The sequence below is a fragment of the Hypanus sabinus genome, chromosome 12, assembly GCF_030144855.1.
Source record: "Hypanus sabinus isolate sHypSab1 chromosome 12, sHypSab1.hap1, whole genome shotgun sequence".
NCBI classification, from domain to species: Eukaryota; Metazoa; Chordata; class Chondrichthyes; order Myliobatiformes; family Dasyatidae; genus Hypanus; species Hypanus sabinus.
This window is the reverse complement of record NC_082717.1, coordinates 72,778,192-72,791,705: the sequence shown is the minus strand read 5'-3', so window position 1 is coordinate 72,791,705 and position 13,514 is coordinate 72,778,192. Positions and strand designations below refer to the sequence as shown.

General features: G+C 39.9%; 1 protein-coding gene across 3 annotated transcripts in view; it reads left to right on the top strand.

The window, feature by feature from the left end:
- The first annotated feature begins 293 nt into the window (after nt 1-293).
- The window catches only part of LOC132403009 (BTB/POZ domain-containing protein 3), a 78,155-nt gene continuing 64,934 nt past the window's right edge, over nt 294-13,514 (top strand). Inside the window, exons 1-2 of one of the 3 annotated variants that reach the window (XM_059986211.1) lie at nt 294-412; nt 5,788-5,899. The gene's annotated coding sequence lies outside the window, so the exon portion shown is untranslated. Of the gene's footprint in view, nt 413-5,504; nt 5,521-5,787; nt 5,900-13,514 lie in introns of those variants that run through there. The other 2 variants (XM_059986212.1, XM_059986213.1) reach the window with 2 other exon arrangements.

Sequence of the window (13,514 nt, the reverse complement as noted above, 5' to 3'; positions counted from 1 at the left end):
GTTGATCGTTATGAATTCTGTGTGTTGGGGGCAGCCCAGTCAGTGAATGAGTACGTTGTGATGAGTCGGCTGCATTGTTCATGTATCTGGCTGAGCAACAGGAAGAGCTAATCCTTTAAACTCTAATTTACCAATTCAAAAGCTGCACTGAGGCCCAGTGAAGGGGACTGCAGATACCAGTGAACGCACAATTGAAACCGCTTGCAGAGGTGTTCCCGTCCTGGGGCTTTCCATTCTCCCTCCCTCCCTCCCTCCCCAGTCCACTTCGCTTGTTACAGCTGAGAGATGTGGATGGGTGATTCCGACAGGACGGTGCGGTCCTTCACTCGTGGGGGTTGGGAGGTGGGGAAACCAGTGATCCTACCCCTCCCTCCTCCCTTCTGCCTCCACACCCGATTTGGCGACGGAGCAGGTCAGTGATGCTGTGCTGGGTTAGTAGAGGGTCTTGGGGCAGAGCGGTTCCGAGCTGAGGAAGGGTACTTGGAGGGAAAAGGAGGGGGGTAAGGGGAGAGGCTTCATATTCAGCATCGCAGTCCACGGGGAGCGGCAGCGGAGGGGGTGGGGTGGGGTGGGGGGGATGAATTAAAAGCGCCAGCGCAGCACTTGCTCGCCTCGTTTAACCGTTGCTTTGTTACACTTTAAATTAGCCGTGGTTTTCCGATTTTTGTTTTCGTATTATGAGAGATGGAGAGGTTCCACAAAGAAACATAGTGGGTTTGACAGGAGGAAGGGGAGGTATTGTGGGTTCTCATTTATTTGGGGTTCGAATCGTCCCGCAAGACTTTAGTTTTGGAAATGGAACACAAAGTTTGTAGTTTTCCTTCCCTTCTTTGTTTTGCCTGGGGCTGGCTGGATGGTGTTTCCCCAACACTTGGAGTACAGTTCCGAAATGAAACACCCTGTTTTGTTCTGTTTATGGTACTGCCTACAGTTCCATCCCTCGCTTCCTCCCTGACCACGGGACAAAGGCTGCTCTGTGTAGGCAACGACTGAATTGATGGTGCCGACCCACTCCTAGGTCAAATCAGAGCTCGTGTTTGCAAGGGCTGCGTTTCGTGCAGAGACTAAAGTTATTAGCACAAGGAAAAGTTAGATTGGAAACAAGTTGAGTTAAACTAGTGTTAGAAGAAACCGGACTACCTGATCTGTGGAATTACAGTATTTTGGTTTCATTTTGGAATTTTATTTCATTTATGCACTATCTTTCACAAACTCCGATCATTCCAAAGAAGAGCATTTTGGAATTAGTGTTTTTATAATCCAGGAAGTTTAGTGGCCAGCATCTGCACAGCAAACACCGAAATGATTAACAGACACGGAGGTCCCTATAATCAAAGTTAACAATACTGAATAATATATTGAACAGAGTACAGGGACAATGTTTCTGTTCAAGATAGTGTCTTGGGATTTGTTGTTGTTGCTCCAGAGAGAACATATAAGAAATCAGTTCAATGCTTATTGTGACACACCACCAATGAAGTCAAAGTCTAGTTCATAGTCATATGCACAGGTGCAATGAAAAACTTGCTTGCAGCAGCATTACGGGTATTTCACATCAACTAAGTAATTCTCCCTAAATATGAGCTCAGAATTTTGTGTGATCAGTCCTCCAAAACCATCAGCACTAAAATCTAAGCCATCTGCGGTAACGCTCTGATTCTTTCAGTTAGCCCTTGTCTCACTTACTTTGTATGTCCAGTAAATCCAATGATCATCTCCATTTACACCACACTCATTGTCTACAATGTTAACTGACACCCGAGTAAAAAATCATTTAACTGAATGTTCAACATACAGTTTTCAGAAGCATGAAATGTGCCCTGTGAGGAACTGAGGGCCAAGCAAAAACAGTATTATGTGAACAAAATGTGTGTACACCTGATGGATGGATGGATTAATTAATTAATTAAATTATCTGATGTACCATTTTATGATTCCAGTGCATGTTAAGTATTAATGAATGAACAATCAAAGTAAATTTTAACTGGCTCAGAAAAGCATGATATTCTTGGTGCAGTTTGGACTATCTTTGATATCTGTTCCAGCATAAATGAATTCCATCACTTTCTATATGCACCCTGGGTTACCCTTTCAGAGGAGATCCATACATTTTATTACTGCAAAGGCCCCACACCAAAATTCTTTTAGATTGTTAGGTCAGGAAATTATTAAGTTTCCCTTGGTGTTATATCCATTTGGAGGATAAAATATTTGTACAGTAAGATCACTTCAAATTGACAAAACTGCTGGCCAAAAGCACTTACAAATAAAAAGCTACTTAGTTATGCAAGGTAATGAGTCACATAATTTAAAATGATGGAATATAATTTGTAGTTATTAAGTTGTGCTAGTTTTAAATGCACATCTTTGGGAAAACTTAAGTTTGCTAAAATCTCTGTTGCCATTCCCTAACTCATGATCAATTTCACTTATACACTGTGATGCCTGACACACTCTTTTGCAGTCTCCCTTTTTAGCTGAGCATTTGATCATCTCTCAAATCTCCTCATGTGGCTCACGGTTAAAATTTGATTGATAATTTGCGACATTTTACTATACTAAAGGTGCTGAATTGAGGCAAGTGGTGTTACGTGGTGCTGGACTGGGAGGCCAGCTGTTCAGGTCTCCTGCTTCCTTCATTCTAGCCCTTATTTGGTTTGGTCTGAAAGGGACACAAAACCCAATGACACGATAGACATCTTCTGCATAATACTCTAGTAAATCTTTCCAACAAAAACAGCTTTCATTTATATCCAGAAGAAAAACTAAATGCTGGAATATAGAGTAACACATACTAAATGCTGGAGGAACTCAGGTCAAGCAGCATCTATGGAAATGAATAAGCAATCAACATTTCGGAAAGAGACGGCCTGAAACGATGACTGTTTTATCATTGACAGAGATGGTGCCTGATCGGTATATTTTTATATTTATATTTTCCCTTTGTCAAAGTAAGACCTTCCTCAGCACTTGACAGGAATGTTATCAAACAAAATTTCACACCCAGGTACCTAAAGAAATCTGGGGGCAGTTGATAAGAAATTTGATCAAGTACTGTAAGTAGATTCTGATAAGCATTGAAAACCTGAAATAAAAACAGCAAACAATAGGAACACTCAACTGGTCAGTCAGCATCCGTCAAATGAGAAATAGTTAGCATTTCAGGTCAAAGACCCCCAAACTTGACAAAGAGAAGAGACATGTTTGACTTGGGCAGAGAAACATGTTAATCTGAAATCTAACTTGTTTCTTTGTCAGTTCTGGTGAGGAGAATTCAACCTGAAATTCAACTCTGTCTTTCCCTCCAGATGCTGCCTGATCTGCTGATTGTTTCTTGCATTTTCTGTTTATATTTCAGATTTCACCTCTGGGCTTGTGGTATTTTTATTTGCAATAGATTCTGAGGGCTACATTAAAAAAAGGATATTCTGGAGTTAAATGCCAAACAGCTGAAGGCACAGTCACCATTGGAGGAGTGATTAAACTGAGGAGTACAAAACACACTGGAATGGGTGAAGTGCAAAGACCACAAAAGGTTTTGGGGCTGGAGCTGTGGAAGTAAAATAGGACAAGTTTCAGAAGAAAGACAGAAAACAAGATTAAGGTGTTTAAAATTCCAGTTGTTCTATACCAGTTCTATTCAAGTTGATCTAATATAGATCAGTGAGAGTTGAGAGGAGGCAGCACGGTAGCATAGTGGTTAGCATGCTGCTTTACAGTACAGGGGACCCAGGTTCAATTCCCACCACTTCCTGTAAGGACAAACAAGAGATAATCTGCAGACGCTGCAAATCCAAGCAACACACTCAAAATGGTTGGAAAAACTCAGCAGGGCATGCAGGATCTATGGAATAGTCGACTTTTCGGGCCGAGACCCTTCGTCCACCATCCTTTCATAGATGCTGCCTGGCCTGCTGAGTTCCTCCTGCATTTTGTGCATTGCTGCCTGTGAGGAGTTCGTATGTTTTCCCAGTGACTGCGTGGGTTTCCTCTGGGTGCTCTGGTTTCCTGCCATATTCCAAAGTCCGACCCGTTGGAAGGTTAATTGGTCATTGTAAATTGTCCCGTGATTAAGTTAAATTGGGAGGTTACTGAGTGGCGTGGCTCGAAGGGTTGGAAGGGACTAATGTACTCCACTCTGTATCCCAATCAATCAATGAATAAATAGTGTTGATGTGTCAGCACTCAGAAAGCAGAGTACTCAAAGGTTAAAGATAGGAGACAGGCCAGGAAAATAATGTCAAAGCATGTAAGCTGGTTACAGAAAAATAGCAATTGCTGTCAAAATAAAGATACTCATCACCTCTGCACAATTGGGAGAGTGCAATATCTGTGATCTTGCAACACTGTGAGAACAAATACTATATTTAAAATGTCTCAGATGAAGGAGTACTTTTGTTTACGGGTTAAGAGGAGAAAAGTCCACCAGAGAGGATCCTTTGACTAATGCATTATTGCTTTCTGGAAAGTTGTTGTTAGGAGAAGTGAGAATGAATTTAGATGTCAATCAGAATAAAGGACTGAATTATAAAATGGTAACAGTAGCAAAGGAGCCATTCAGCTTTTCATATCCAGGCGACTGTACAAGGATGCCAGGAATGAGCCCCTCTCATCTGCTCTTTACCTGTGGTCCTCTGATGTTTTTCTTTTGTTTTGAAACCCTAGTTCAGTCTGCTTCTATGGTCAGAGAGGCAATGCACCTGCTGCTTTGAAATGTTTTGTCTCACATCTCTTTTTTTTAACCAAGTGCCTTAAATCTGCGTTGCTTGCGTCTTTCATATTATTGGAAACACCACCTCGCTGTCTACAAGCCTCATTATTCTTGAAATTGCCCCCAAGACCTTTTCATTTTTCCCAGTGACCAGGATTGAACTTAATATTCCAGCTATGGCTGTGGCATGGTTTTATTAATATTCATTCAGTCTTCCTCATTTTTTCACTCCATGTATGAAGCCAGGATCCTGTACATTGAAAATCCCTAGTGGTAACATAACCCATCAATCTTCCCTGTAGAACCTGAAATATGTAGAATCACCAAGGCCATGCATATGGATCTTTCTGGGGGAAGGGAGGAAAGGAATTAGGCTGGCGAAGGACAAGAAGAGAGGGTGATACTGGCCTGAAATTACCATTAAAATGTCAGCAGTCCCATGCATACTGCTGTCACATCCTAAACTATGCGTTGTTCAGGTCTGCCACGTAAGCGCACATCGTTCATTGATCCTGTTATAGTTAATATTCTATAGATTTGCTGAGTATGCCCACAGGAAAATGAATCTCAGGATTGTATATGGCAACATATATGTACTTCAATAATAAAAAATTACTTTGAACTTTGATATGCATACGTCTTGAATTTCTGCACAGCTGATCATCTTTAACACCTCGAGTGTTCTGTGCCTAGAGCCACAAATAAAATGGCAGTTTCTGCAATATCATGCAATTTGGGAGGGTTAGCAGGAGAGGGGAACGAAAAGGAAAATAAAGCCTGACCAGTAATCTCCCACAGATCCTTGCTAGGTAATTAATCATATTTTGACCCCTTTTCAATATATACGGTCTATATATATATATAATAGTAACTTGTACATTGTGTGTTTTAGGATTGTTTTTATAGTTATACTTATTTTGCTTTTTTTTGTGTTCTTTATGCTTATTGTGCTTTTTATGCTGCTGGACTAACAATCATTTCTTTCTCTTTTATAGTCATGTACTGAAGAATGACAATAAATAATCTTGTCTCTTAAACATGTGAACCACCTTTTATTTTCATTTCTTTTTTCTCAGGATTTGAGCTTTGATGGTAAGGGCAGCTTTATCGGCTATCCCTTTGAAGTGAACCATTTTTAGGCCATTTCAAAGACAGTAAAATCGGTGGGTCAAGTCCACATCAGACCAGGTAAGAACATCAGTTGTGTTTTTACATAGTAATTTTGTGGTAATATTTACCACTGACTCTTATTTATTCCTTTAGTTTAAATTCCAAATTATTAATGAGATTTAAATTCCATCGTTGCTATGGTAGATTTCAACTCAGTTCGTCCAGGCCTCTGGTTTACTAATCCAGTAATATAACTGCTGCCCTTTCACCTGAAAATAAATATAGCTTTTCTGGTTTCTGATGGTGAATTTCACACTGTGTAAACCTTGACAGCTAGGCTGAAGGATGCATAGATTTTATATTGCTAGTTATGCATTGTCCTTTTTATGAACTGAGTTCAAAAAGTTAAGAAATATTTTTATCAGGTGCATTCACCATACTAGAAGGCCTCTTTTAAGGTGGGTGGAAACATGTTTTCCTGTCATTTTAAGGGCTTCCTCTGGCTTTGCTTCTATTGCAATTCAGTGCCATGTGGTACTCTGGTGTGAGACAAAAGATCAATGAATAGCTGACAAGTACAGTATTCATGCTCTAATCAGCATTATCACTTCTCATTTTTCTGTTGGCCAAGTCTTGGGAATGCTCTGTAATTTACTTTGGTGAGGTTTGATTTTACATACACTCCTGAATTACAAGCACGGAGGAATTAGTGTCTGGGAAACACATTTTTGAATAAACATTTCTACAAGATCATATGAACTGAAGAAATGCAAGCAGAAGTAGGCTGCTTGACCTTTGCCATTGTTCTTCTATTCATTGAATTGGTGACTGATCCTAGTGATATTTCCATGCACTAATGCCACATTGTTTGATTTTCCTTGTGTATAAAATGCTGTGGATCTCTGCCCAGAGGACATAGAATCAGAATTAGGTCATTAATGTCATTGAGTCTGGTCCACCATACCATTGGCTGATTTACTATCCCTCTCAATCCCACTCTCCCGCCTTCTCCCCGCAACTTTTAAACTTCCATTTTAAAGATACCCAATGAGTTAGCATCTACAGCCATCGGTGTCAATGACTTCTATAGATTCACCACCCTTTAGCTAAAGAAATTCCTCTCAATCTCTGTTCCAAGGGGGCATCCTAGTATTCTGAGGCTGTGCCCTTCGGTCCTATACTTACTATGATAAGAAACATCAGGGTTTAATATGAGGTTACCACCACCTCCCCATTCTTCCAAACTACTGAGAATAACAGGCCCAGGACCACCAAACACTCTTCATATGTTAACCTTTTATTTCTCAAAATAATTTTTGTGAGCCTCCTCTGGACTTTCCCCAGTCCTTTCTTAGATTGAGTTCTTCTTCATGCCTTGTGTAACAGTGGATGGCAACCGTGCCGTTTCCTTAGCCTTTGTCTGTTTCTTACAAGGCTGAGTTGCTAACTCGACACTCAACACAGCACAGATGGAAAACGTGCAAGAAGCTGGCTGGATTCGAATCTGGGACCGTTCATCTCGATGTCTGATGCAGATGCCACTACACCAGCAGCCAGCTTCCTTTCTTAGATAAGGGGCCCAAAACTGCTCACAATTCTCCCAAGTGTGGTTTGATCAATGCCTTACAAACCCTCAGCGTTACATCATTGTTTTTATACTCTAGTTCTCTCAAACTGAATGTTAACTTTGCAATTGCGTACCTTACCAGTAAGTCAATCTGCACAAAATCCTCTGTAGGGATTCCTCCACCAAGAAGCCTCTGATTTCTGAATTTGTTCCCTGTTTAGGAAATAGTCCATACCTTGTTTCAGCTACCAAAGTTCATGACCATACACTGTATTCCATCTGCCACTTCTTTGCCCATTCACCCAATCTGTCTAAGTCCATCTGCAGGCTCCCTGCTTCCTCAGCACTACCTGCTCCTCCACCTATCATTACATCATCCGAAAACCTGAGGTCACAACCAATTCTATCATCAAAATCATTGACATATAACAGGTAAAGAAGCATTCGCAGCACCTACTCCTGTGTAACAACACTAGTCACCATCAGCCAATCAGAAAAGGACTCCCTTTATTCACACTCATTGCCTTCTGTTAGTCAGCCAATCTTCTATCCATGCTCGTATCTTTCCAATAATACCAGCTCTTATTATTTTTAGCAGCCTTCCATGGCACCTTGTAAAAGCCATTCTAAAAATCCAAGTAAAGAACATTCACTGACTGTCTTTTGTCTATCCTGCATGAATTCCAATAGATTTTAAGGCAAGATTTTCCCTTTAGTCCTGACTCTGGCATATTTTATCATGTATGTCCAAGTACCCAGAAACCTCATTCTTAATAATGAACTCCAACAACTTCCAACCCCTAAAGACTAAACAGCCTATAAGTTCCTGTCTTTTGCCTCCTTTCTTCTTAATTAGAGGGATGACGTTTGCAATTTCCCAGTCCTCCAGAACCATTCTAGAACCTAGTGATTCTTGAAAGTTCATTTCTGATATCTCTACAATCTCTTCAGCTACCTTGTTTAGAACCTGTGGTAAAGTCCATCTGGTCCAGGTGACTTGTCTATGTTCAGATCAGTCAGCTTCCGAAGCACCTACTCCTTAGTAATAGCAACTACACTCACTTCTGCCCCCTGACATGATCAAATTTCTGGCATGCTGGTGAAGACACAGTGAAGACTAATGCAAAATACTTATTATGTTCATCTTTTTTTTGTCTCCTATTACTACCTTTCTAGTGTTATTTTCCACCTGTCGAATAGCCACTCTCACCTCTCTTTTACTCATTATATATCTGAAAAAAATTTGTCTTCCTCTTTTATATGAATTGGCTTGCTTACCTTCATATTTCATCTTTTCTTTCCTTACTGCTTTTTCATTTGCTTTCTGTTAGTTTTTAAAAGCTTCCTACTAATTTTTCCTATATTATATGTCCTCACTTTTGCTTTAATACCATCTTTGACTTCACTTGTCTTCCCTTTAGAATATGATGAAACTATAATGTAACTTCTGAATTGCTCCCAGAAACTCCAGCCACTGCTAGTGTTCCCTTCCAGTCAACTTTAGCCTGCTCCTCTCTCACACTTCTGTAATTCTGATACATCTAATTTTAGCTTCTCTCTCTCAAACTGTAAGGTGAATTCTATCATATTGTGATCACTGCTGTTGTGTTCTTTATACGGACCGTGGGTTTTTAATAACAAAGCATATTCTGGAAGAACATGACTAAAACTTTATTTGCAACAGCAACAACTACACATGTGTCTTACAGTGCCATGCTCCTGATGTTTCTAGAACATTCTATCATTTCTGCGCATGCTCATAACTCTGTCTAATCACGTTCTTACACATGACACGTGATATCACCACATCTTCCTTTCGTTAAAAAGAAAAACAATTAACAACATTAAGCAAAACAAATACATAAGTTAATATGTCTCTATCAGTCTCTCTGGGGGTTTATGAAAATGAGCAGACCTTCTAAGTGGTTCACACAGTTCTTGTATTTCGTTGTTAATTTCATGTTTTGTCTGATTTGCATCAGTTAACTGAAACTCTGAAATTGGCTCTTCCTTAAGGTCTTTGCGTAGAAATTGCAATTCATTCATTAACTGTGTAATCTCTTTTTTATGCTGAGACTTCATCATTTCAATAAAACTCCTCAATTCCTTCACTTGTATTTTCACTTCTTCAATTGGATCCTGATTCTTGTCACTCCTTGCTTCAGATCCATATTGTACTGTACTGGCAAGTTTGGTTTTGGTGGCAATGCTTTGTCAGATGCTGGTAAAAAAGGGATGGGTCTGGGATTTTTCTTTATGATTTCTTTTACTTTTGCTGCATTGGTATCAAATTCTGTTCTCTCTTGCTCTTTCATCAAGTCACTGTATTCTGACTCTGTGTCACTGTCCAAGACTAAGACTCTTTTCACCATATTCAGTCTCTCACAGGCAAATAAACCCAATATTGACTGTACATTTTTTGACACGACCACAAATGAAAGTGTGTGCACACTATTTCTGTGTGAGACTTTCACCACACATGTTCCTTTAACTGGAATACCCAATCATTTTTGTATTTGTCTGATGTAACTTTGGTCTCGGCTTTAATGCATTAAACTCAGATTCTGCAAGAACATTTATTTGTGCTCCAGTATCAAGTTTAAACAGAATATTGTTTTGGTTCACCTGCAATGGCATGGTCCAGTCTTCCTTACTTTGTTTGTTTTGTCAAAACACATCAATATAAAACTCCTCAAATTCATTTTCAAGCACTGCATTTACATGTTTTGTTTCCTTTCTACTTCTAAAACAGCATGAAAAATGATTACTCTTACCACAGTGACTGCACATTTTTCCATACGCTGGACACTTTTTAGGTTGGTGCTCCCGCCCACAGCAATCACAAAGTTTTTCTCTTTCAAATGATGTCTTGCTCTCAGTTGGTTCTGTTGTCATTTCATTATTTTTTCTAATAGGTTCACGCTTTACAGTGTCTATGCAGCTCTAAATAAAAAGCTCTTTAGCCTGTGACGTCACGGATTCCGAAGCTTTGCAGAGAATCAAAGTTTTTTTCCAAATCCATGTCTGGTTCTCTTAAGAGTCTTTCTCTCAGAGGATTATTCAGAATGCCGCAAACAATTCTGTCTTTAATGAGAGAGTCCGTCAGCTCTGCAAACTCACATGATTTACTGCAGTTTCTCAATTCCGTAACAAATTGATCAATCATTTGAACAACTGTCTGTCAACAGGTAAAGAATTTGTACCTGCCATACATCACATTGTGCTTCACTATACAAAATGCTGCAAATTTGTCCATAATCGCTTTTAGATTCAAATTATCTCCATGTTCAAAAGTAAAATGGTTATATACCTCAATTGTGTTGTCACCAATCACGTGGAGTAGAATGGCAGCTCTTGTTTTTTCCGATTTATTTTCTGCTCTGATCACCGATAAATAAGTTTCAAAATGCTGTTTAAATTTTTTCCAATTTTCAGCAACATTTCCAGTCAGCTGAAGCGTCGATGGGGGTTGCAAAACTTCCATTTTTAAAACAGTTAGCACACCCAAAACAGCTTGTGCTCTTTTTTCCCGATTATCTTCACTTCTCCTGTGTTAGCTAAACATATTATTCTTCCAGACCGACTTCTGACACCATGTTGTGCTCTTTATACGTACCGTGGGTTTCTAATAACAAAATATATTCTGGAAGAATATGACCAAAACTTTATTTACAATAGCAACAACTACATGCGTGTCTTACAGCGCCATACTTCTTGATGTTTCTAGAACAATCAGAGAGGCAAACATCTACTACCACTCTCTGACTTCTCCCACAAAACCAATGTCTAATCCAATTTACTACCTCATCCTGAATGACTCTTTGACCAACCCCTTCAATGTGGGACCTTGTCAAATGCCTTGTTAAAGTCTATGTAGATAACATCAACTGCCTTGCCTTCATCCACTTTCCTGGTAACTTCCTCAAAAAACTCTATAAGATTAGTTAGACATGTCCTTCCACGTATGAAGCCATGTTGACTATCCTTAATCAGTTCATATCCATCCAAAAACTCATATATCCGGCCATTAGACTACTTTTCAATAACTTTCCCACCACTGATGTCAGACTCACCGGCCTATAATTTCCTGGTTTATGTTTAGAGCCTTTCTTAAACAGCAGAACATCACTGGCTATCCTCCAATCTTCTGGTACCTCACCAAGGATGATTTAAACATACTTCTAAAGCCCCAGCAATTTCTGTACTTGCCTCCAGAAGGGTTCAAGGGAACACCTTGTCAGGTCCTGGGTATTTATCCACCTGATTTGCCTCATAACAACAAACACCTCCTCCTAATCTGTACAGTGTCATTGAAGTTGACACTATTTTGCCACACTTCTATAGACTTGGTGTCATTCCTGAGTAAATACAAATGTAAAAAGAATAAGATCTTCCTCATATTTTTTGCTTCTGCACATGGATTACCATTCTGATCTTCCAGAGGACCAATTTTGTCCCTTGCAATCCTTTTGCTCTTAACATATCTGTAGAAGCCCTTGGTATTCTCCTTCAGCTTGTTTGCTGAAGCAACCTAATACCTTCTTTTCGCCCTCCTGATTTCTTTCTTAAGTGTTTTCTTGCATCTCTTATACTCCACAAGCACTTCATTTGTACCTAAATGCCTATATGTGCTAAGCACCTTTTTTTTACTTAACCATGCCTCAATATTTCTTGAAAACCAAGGTTCCCTACGCCTGTTATCTTTACCTTTTATCTGACAGGCACATACAAGCTTTGCACTCTCAAAATTTCACCTTTGAAAGCCTCCCACTTACCAAGTACACCTTTGCCAAAAAACAGCCTGTCCAAATCAACACATCCAAAATGCTGGGGGAACGCAGCAGGCCAGGCAGCAGCTATGGAAAAAAGTACAGTCGATGTTTTGGGCTGAGACCCTTTGGCAGGACTGGAGAAAAAAAAGGTGAGGAGCAGATTTAAAAGGTGTGGGGAGGGGAAGAGAGAAACATAAAGTGATAGGTGAAACCTGAAGGGGAAGGGATGAAGTAAGGAGCTGGGATGTTGATTGGTGACAGAGACTCAATCCTGGAGAAAGGGGAGTCTGATAGGAGAGGATAGAAGGCCATGGAAGAAGGAAAAGGGTGTAGGAGCATGAAAGGGAGGTGATGAGCAGGTAAGAAGATAAGGTGAGAAAGGGAAAGGAGGATGGGGAATGGTGAAGAAGGCATTACTGGAAGTTCGAGAAATCAGTGTTCATGCTATCAGGTTGGAGGCTACCCAAATGGAAGATAAGGTGTTGTTCCTCCAATCTGAGTATGGCCTCGTGACAGTAGAGGATGTTGTGTTCTTTATATGTACCGTGGGTTTCTAATAACGAAACATATTCTGGAAGAATAGAACTAGAACTTTTATTTAACAGCAGCAAACAGCAACCACGTTTTTACCATGTAAGTTTCTAGATCATTCTGTCATTTCTGCGCATGCTCCAAACACTGTCCAATCACATGCTTACACGTAACATGTGATATCACCACAACTGCCTTCCTGAGGGTTCCTTTACCTTAAACTCACTCATCAAATCTGATTCATTATATAACACACAGTCCAGAATTGTCTTTTCTCTAGTGGGCCCAATCAGAAGCTGCTCTAAAAAAGCCACCTTGTAGGCATTTTACAAATTTCTTCTCTTGGGATCCAGCACCAACTTGATATTCCCCAATCTGCCTGCATCTTAAAATCCCCCATTATTGGGCTCTTTACATGCCCTTTCTATCACCCATTGCAAGTTGTTTTCCACATCCTACCTATTGTTGAGTGGTTTGTATATAACTCCCATCAGGGTTTTTTTACCCTTGCACTTGCTTAACTCTACCCACAAGGATTCTACACCTTCTGATCCTATCTGACCAGTTTCTAAAGATTTGATTTCATTTTTTACCAATAGAGCCATACCACCTTTTCAGCCTACATGCTGGTCCTTTTGAAACAATGTGCATCCTTGAATGTTAAGTTCCCAACTATGATCTTCCTTCAGCCATCACTCACTAATGCCCCCAAAGCCATGCATGCTAATTGCTTACAGTGCTACAAAATCATCTACCTTGTTACATAATATTGCGTGCATTCAAGTATTACACCTTTGGTCCTGTATTCATCACCATTTTCAAT